This window comes from Mastomys coucha, unplaced genomic scaffold (assembly GCF_008632895.1).
Source record: "Mastomys coucha isolate ucsf_1 unplaced genomic scaffold, UCSF_Mcou_1 pScaffold1, whole genome shotgun sequence".
Lineage (NCBI taxonomy): Eukaryota > Metazoa > Chordata > Mammalia > Rodentia > Muridae > Mastomys > Mastomys coucha.
In genome coordinates, this window is record NW_022196891.1 from 57,318,856 (window position 1) to 57,326,879 (window position 8,024).

At 46.0% G+C, this 8,024-nt stretch overlaps 1 protein-coding gene across 5 annotated transcripts in view; it reads left to right on the plus strand.

Moving 5' to 3' along the window:
* Nucleotides 1-499: 499 nt before the first annotated feature.
* Nucleotides 500-8,024, plus strand: part of Kiaa0040 (KIAA0040 ortholog) — a 36,724-nt gene continuing 29,199 nt past the window's right edge. For all 5 annotated transcript variants that reach the window (XM_031386644.1, XM_031386635.1, XM_031386625.1 and 2 more), the window contains exon 1: nt 500-878. The gene's annotated coding sequence lies outside the window, so the exon portion shown is untranslated. The remainder of the gene's footprint in view (nt 879-8,024) is intronic.

Consider the following 8,024-nt stretch of genomic DNA (forward strand, 5'->3'; position numbering starts at 1 on the left):
AAGGTGATTCTGGGGAAGCCCCTAGATAACTTGCTTCTGCCCTTAAGCCTTCCCAACTTCCCTCCAGAAGTCTTGGAGGCACTGAGCAAGCCTTTACATTTGGGGGCGGAGTTAGCCACAAGAGATCTGAATATAAGCACACAAAGAATAAATAAAATAAAAAGGGAGAACACGTTTTGAGAACCTTTTGAAGTTAGTTGTCCCCACCTCCTGTGCTCCTAACATCTCCAGGTGACTCTCACGGAGCACACACACAAAGACACCTTGTCAGAACGAGGCACCGCGGCTTGCTCTCCCTTAAGACACCCCAATCCTTTTCCTGGAAGGTAGCTTTATTCCACAGCACGGGGCTGTTATTTTTTCCTTAGGCCAGGGTTGGGACTTTACACCCCACGTCTCTGAGAACACTGGTACATCTGTGAGTAAAGCTGGCTCTGGCGTCCTGAAGGAGGCGTGCTCAGGGCGGAGGGGCAAAAGAACGTCACAGTGGGGCGGAGTGGGGACACTGGCCGGGAGACCCGCAGGAAGGACACCCCGCGCTGCGTGTGCGGTGGCGTGTGCTGTGTCCTAGTTTAAGGTGTGAGTTGAGCTGGGGAGCGGCAAAGCCAGCCAGTCGGATTCAGGAAGTTGAGTTCTTGACCTCAGGAGCAGAGCTGGGTGCTGTGAAACCTCAGCCGGGGACGCAGGGGGCGCTTTCCTCCACAGCACACGGGTGGCACCCACTGACCCGTAGCGCCGCCTCTCTCCCGGGACCTGGCAGTGGGAGGGACGGGCTGGAGGAGGGACCCAGACCTCACCCTTGTGCCCAAGTCACTTCAGACAGCACCGGAACAGATCCACCGGTCCCGCCGGCAGGAAGCCTTCAGCGGACCCCAAAGGTGAGTTTCAAAACTTTCTGTATCGCTTTTGTGCGCTGTTGTTTTCAAAGTACGTTTGGGAGCTGGCCCTGATGTGGAAGGGGACTTTCCGTAGAAGAGTGAAATCCGCTCCAGAGAGAAGTGAGATAAAGGGGTTATTTCTAAGAAGCCGCTTGCACAGTTGCTTTCTTTCTTGTTACTTTCCTCCTAGAGGTCCTCTCCCCTTCTCTCAGCTCCTAGGCTGCCACATGGGCTCCTCTGGAGTTTGGGGTGGAGCTCTCTGCTCCAGTTGACACCAGCTGCAGGTAGGAGCCACTTGAAAAGGACCAGATGGACACTGTCTCAACGGGCAAAGTCAGTATTTGAGATGCTCCTAAAATCATACCGGCTGGGATTTTTTAAAACACTCATTGTAAAGGAAACTATAATTTCAATGGGGCTAAGAGACTGAAAATGTGGCCCGGAGCCAAGGGGTGGAGTGAGATCTGTATGCCATTCTGAGTCTCCAGAGAATTTGTGTGACACATTTTTTTTTTTTTCGGAACTTTCCCGACTCTCTAAATGGTCCTTGATCTTCTTCCCACCCATAAAGGTGGATTGGAACACACAGCAAGTCCTGTTTCCCTACGTTTTGAAGGACTTTGTAGGAATGATTTGTGTAATAGTAGTTAAGTAAATGATAGCCCGATAGCTGTTGTTTTGAGCACCAGCCCTGCCTATCTGAAAGGGAACCCAAAGCAAAGACTAGCACTTGTCCTACTGTGACAGAGAACACCAGCCAGCCGGCCATGAGAACCCGGAGGCCTCCGCTGCCCAGTCTGCTCAGTGAGGAAGGATAGGAACACAGCACCCAGGCGACTCCAAGCTCTTGCCTGCCAAAGCCGTTGTGCTACGTCCACTATTGGAAAGAGAATAAGAACCTGGAGCGAATTTTAGGGAATCTTCATTCTGAAGTAGTTGGGGACCAAGAACAAGTCTTAAATGTACATGGGTGCATCTTGTTCTTAACCCTTTTACAGAGTTTACCAATGCCACCTAAAGAAAGGTTCTGCTACATTAAACGCAGCTGTGTCTTGTCTTGTTTGTTTTTATGTAATTTTTGTTGAATTACACTTTAATATTCTATAGTCATGGGTAGGGTAGTTTTGCAAGGGCCTCACCTATCTTTGAGCTAAAATTCAGTTCTGTCAACCACTTAGTCTGATGTGTCTTCCCCTGGTCTGGTGCCTCCCCTTCTGAAGTTCTGCCTCCCCTTCTTTACCCATGGCACAGTTCTAGGAAAGAGGCCCATTACAGAACAAAGTTTCGGGCGCTGTCAACATTCTGCCTATAGAATCAAAAGAGGCAAAAGCCACAGGCTCAAGCCCAAGGAGAAAATGAGCAGTCAGCAAGTATCTGAACCAGTTTTAACATAGAGGGGGCACATTCATTAGCTAAGCATTAGTGCACCTACTGTGTGTTGGGCAGTGTGCCAGGGCTATGGAATCTAAGGTGATGATGTAGTTTGTGCTTTCAAAGAGTCCCCATACTGGCAAATAGATACTAAGAAAAAAAACCCACAGTTTAGAGCAATGTACATCATATAGTAACAGCGAAACCATACAATGGATGGAGCAACGGTCATCTGGGAAAACAGCACTTCGGAACTGGTGCCCGATCTGGATCTTGGAAATGACTAGCATTTCCTAGGGAAGAGTTACTGCGGGCAAAGGGAAAGACTTTTGCAAACTTAACTTGGGTTGAGGAACATCATGGAATGGGGATTTATCCTCTCATGTCAAGAGCGGGATGTCTTTTTCCAGCCGTACTATGCCATTATTAGGTAGTAGAAAGGTCCTTTCAGATTCATGTTTGGAGAAAGAATTACTGGCCAGATGAGGGAAGAAGAGAAGCAGGGGAGCTATACGGAGACACGGGCAATGGGCACTGAGGGATGCGGCTAGGGAGATAGATAGCTTAGGGGTAGTAAGGCTTTCCTGGGATGCCCGGTAGAGGAATTCCTAAGATTGACTACATTCTGAATTAATGGTGCACAAGTATGACCTAGCCATTTAATTGGGTGAGTGAATCTATAGGAATCACCCCCTCATTTAAAACGGAGGAGGAGGAGGAGGAAGAGGAGGAGAAGGAGAAGGAGGAGGAGCGTTTAGTGCAGTTGTAGGATCTGCTAACACCTCTCCAGAATGTTAGTTACCAGACCTGTGTGAGAGACTTGTCTTCATTAGAATGAAGAGAATGGCCTGATGAGGCTGCTTGCAAACCCTGGCAGAGTTACTTTCAGGTCTGGATGCCAGTGCCCAGATCCAGAGCTTATATATTTGGTATAGGGGCAACAACAACAAAACAAAACAAAAAAACAAAACAAAACAAAAAAAAACAACTAGATGTATGTGTGTGCTCAGTACCTGACTTGGCCATTTATCAACTACCCTTGAACAAATCTTTGACTCACTCAGCTTCGTTTCCTTCATATCTAAAACAGATAAATTATTACACACCAGGGCGGTAGTTAGAATCAGAATCCAATTGAAAAAGTAAGTACATTTAATGTGCTACATAAAATTTAAGGCTCTATAAAATGTTGAGGGTTTATTATTATTGCCTCTTGAAGCTACCTAAACCACATGGTGTGTGTGCTCAGGACATAACAACATCATGGGTAGACCGTGCTTTTTAAATAAACTATTTTAAGGCAGTAATGACAAGAGTCTCTTTGTCTTATCAGTGCTATTCGTAGTCTAGCCTCACCTCATCCGTCATCTTTCCTGCTGCTCACCTTAAAGGGCCAGAGCCTAAAGAAGCAATGTAGTGGTAATATGTGTGCATGCAGGGTGATCACTACACAAGAACTTCTGAAGCTCGTGGGGCTCAAAGTAGCCAGAATTCTATTTGAGAGGCCCTTGACATACCAGACTTGCAGCTGAGTCAACCCACAGGTGACTATTCTAATCTTCATGGAGCTATCAGTTCAATAGGTGGCAGTTCTAAATCTGGACATCAGTTACAGCTAGGGTATAGTTGTGGTTTTTTTCTCATCCTGACCAGCGAAGCCTGTATCCTGAAGAGATTCAGCTGTGTCTCATATTCCAACTCAGTGGAGTTTGAATATTATGTCAGCATCAAGACTTTTAAGTGAAGAGGGGCTGTTTGATGAAGAGGAAGTAACAGAGTTAGAGATTTCAAATGGAAAAAGAAAAAGAAAAAAAAAACTCTAAAGATGAACCCACCCTGCCCTTTCACTTCAAAGATGAGCAAACTGGGGTTTAGAGAGGGAAAGTGAGTGCCATAGTTATACAGTTGGTCAGTGGAGGGACCAGAGCTTAAGCACCACTTGAATACCCAGCACCATCTGAGGTCACTGTCACCTGGACTTCTGTATACAAGGACAAGTGCAGCACTCAAATGACAAGATCACAGTTCAAGGCTGAATCTGCTTGGAGTGCCTTCTGGGACAAACTCCAGATTTTGAAGAGACTCCACTGGACCTTCTCTTTTATGACAATAGCCAAACAAGCAATCCCCCTCTCATCTGCTTCCACAACCTCAATCTTTTAACTTCCTTGAGAGTTCCCAAAACACTAACTGTGCGGGGAGACTACATACCGGTAGTGCTTTAAGTAACTAAAGCCCCTTGGGAGTTTGCTCAAATAAGCATGAAAACTGGTCTCAGAGATTAGTAGATGTTCAGAGACCAGCAAGAAGTTTTCCTTCCTTATCAGACGCCAACATATAACTCAGTGGTTTGATGGGAAAGGTTTCAGGTGAATAACCGTAGCACACAACACTGGTCGTGGTTACAATGAGAGAGATGATGGTGATGAGAGAGACCTTTTCCCACTCTAAGCAGCAAAGGTGCAATCTACAGCAGACTCTCTGCAGAACAATCCCTAGGGCTTACAAGCCAGCTCAGGTGTCTTTTCCCAACATTGTCCAGTGCTGTCTGAACAGAACACTATCTGGTGTGGCGGAGAAGATGTTCAGTGGAGACTGGAAAGGGAAGCTGAGTTCTAAAAGGAACCGCACGTAAACATGGGATTTCTTTGTCATGGGAAAGTCTCAAGGGACCCATAGCAGTGTCCAGGCCCAGTCCTCATGCCTGATCAGGCACTCAGTTCCGTTATATGCAAACTGCCCCCTGGAGTTTGTCTCTAAGTAAAGAAAGAAACCATAACCCATCCCTACGTTCTTAGCTTAAACTTGAAGAGACGAGTGTGCTTGTAACCCATTCCAGGCTTGCCCTCATTCTTAACTCAGAAACTTCCCCTCCTTATAGTCTTTTTCAGCTGAGTTTATTTCTCTCCCAAAAGACTCTCATTTAGATGAATGGGTTTAAGGAAAGCCCATAAGCAATTATTATTTTTACGGTGTTTCTGGTTTTGCTATTAATAAAAGAAAGTTGGCAAAAGATAGAAAAATACTTGGATAACTATGATAGGAGAGTTGCATATAAGGGAACATTCCATCTTCAGATTATTCAAAAGGAAAAGGTCATGGGTCATAGATATAGAGATGGGAAAGAGGGTAGGCCCAAAGGCAGGGAGCGAAGCAGTGGGTACTGGGAAGTCCCTTCCGTGTTAATAAAATGGAGGGAAATGACACAAGGAGCATGATTGTATGGACCTAAATGACAAGTGGCAGTGGCAGCTGCGAGTAAGAGAATGCAGCAGTCTGAGCCAGAAGCATCCATGCTTTCTCCCCAACCCAAGTAAGGCATCAAATTTGTGTCCCTCTTCCTATGGCTCCTCGACTTGGGCTCATACATAGACCTGTGACCAGGACAAAGTACAGGCTTTCAATATCCTTTCCGCCTGGGGTCCTCAGACACCCACAACCTTGGCTGTGATTTGCAAGCTCCAGCCAGCCACTCACACACACTAACCTGAAGCCACACAAGAACTAGATGTAGTTGAAGTGACCTTTCCATGGAAACTGGGGTAAACAGATCTCCATCCAATCTTCCAGGGCTCCACAGAGCTTCTGTGTGCTTGCCAACCTCTCAGCGGTTTTTTCGGGGGGGGGGGTCCTGATAAGAGTTTGAGGCACTCGAAGATAACAGTCATCTCTGCGGCATCTTGCTCTCCAGATGGCCTAATAACACATCACAATACATTTCCGTTCTTCAGCTTCACACTAGGGAGGAATTCCAAAAGGAACCAAGAGAATGCATCACTCTTGAATCTAGTCCTTCAGGCTTAGCTCTTGGCTTCCACCCTCCCTTCGCTCTGTGCACTTTTCACTCCTAACCTAAAACATTACCTGCTGTCTGAGGCCCGCAGTCTGCTGAGCAGCAGTTGCCAGTTTAGCGCAGAGTGGCCTAGATGAAAGCCTCCAGGCTGGTCACATGGCTGACCCCCACCATCCAGAAATGAAGCCTTCACCAGGAAAGGAGGCATATTAACCTGCCACCCCACCTAGACACAGGCTGTTCGGAGATCTCCTGGCTTCCAAATTAGAAAGTCTGACTCTGTGCTGTGGGATATTTGGACCAAAGCCTTCTCTGGGTCAGGAAGAAAGCAATGCCCCGCTGGGTGGTACAGCATACAAGCCGACTTCCAATGACTGCGTTCTTCTCAACCTCCTGATTATTTCCCTGGCCTCTCTGAGGAAAGAGCTGGATTGGGTAATTTATAGTGGATGGATGGCACCACTTTCCCATGGAAAGAATACCTCTCTTTCAGTCTGCCTGGACCAAGGGAGGAGACAGTTACTGGACATGCGCCATTCAGGGAAGGTCAGATGTTCCTGACTGACATTTTCCAGGAACAAGAGTTTAGTGTTTTGAAAATCTTATTCCTTCAAGACGGGCTCCAGAGTGACGGGAAAGCATCACTAATAGGTTCAGCATCTGATATTGGAGTGGATGAGAGATCTTTAACACTTTACACTTTTCAAATGATTAAGAGTTCAGCATCTGATATTGGAGTGGATGAGAGATCTTTAACACTTTACACTTTTCAAATGATTAAGAGTAATAGCTGCATGACCATTTGTCTTCAAGAAATTTTGTATCTTCCCTTGTATCTTTTGTTGGGATTAAATGGACAGTATGTAACATTAACTGTTACAAAGCGAGCAGTTCAAAGGCATTGCGTGCCATACGACCAACCACTCCTAGCTACGTCCTAAGTGTCTTTAGTGCCCTCAGAGGAAACCCATGAAGCAGCTTCTCACTGTTGCTTGATGCTCCCAGTCTCTGAAAAACACCGACCTGCATTCCACCTCTGTAGACTCGGAATTCTGTTCCAGGAATTTCATATATGTAGCATAGGACAATTAATGACTGGCATTTTTCCCTTGGCATGAAATCCAGCTGTGCTGTGGCTTCTACTGGCACCCTGTCCTTTTTATATCCCAATCTTATTTGGTTATACATACACACTACCACTTGTTAAGTCTGTCTACTAGTTTGTGGACATTTGAGTTTTGATTATTGTGGACAATACTCCTGGGAATATGTACACACAAGGATTTCCTAGATCACCTGTTTGCAGCTCATTGCAGGTGTATGCTGGGAAGTAGGCTTGCTAAGTCATATGGTAATTCTGTGTTTAACTTTTTCAAGAATTGCCAAACTACTTTCCTTTTCTCCATGATTTTAGCTACACCCTTACAAATTTACTGTGTGCCAAAGTATACTATCATATGTGACATAAGTTTCCATGCCTGATTCTTTATTTGATGCCTTTGAGCTTAAATTTCTGCAAAAGCTATTTAAATGCATTGTTCTAGAAATTTCAGAGTTGTTTGGACTACTCGTTTACGACTGCACAAACATATGCACCTCATCCAGCAGTTGTGGAAGGCACTAGCTTTATGCGAGGTCTACAGTGTCTCCCAAAAGTGTCACTAGGCATGGTAGTACACACCTTTAATCCTAGAATTGAAGAATCAGAAGCAGGTGGATGTCTCCCTGTGAATTTGAGGCCAACTCAATCTACCTATTGAGTTCCAAGCCTGACAGAGCTACTTAGTGAGGGCCTGTCTTCCCCACCCATCCACTGGATAGTGTAGGGACATGATATTTGAGACCCGGCCTCTCTATGCAGCCCTGGCTCTCCTGGAACTTATTGTTCCAGGAGACTCAAACTCACCAAAATGTACTTGCCTCTGCCTCTGCCTCTGCCTCTGCCTCTGCCTCTGCCTCTGCCTCTGCCTCTGCCTCTGCCT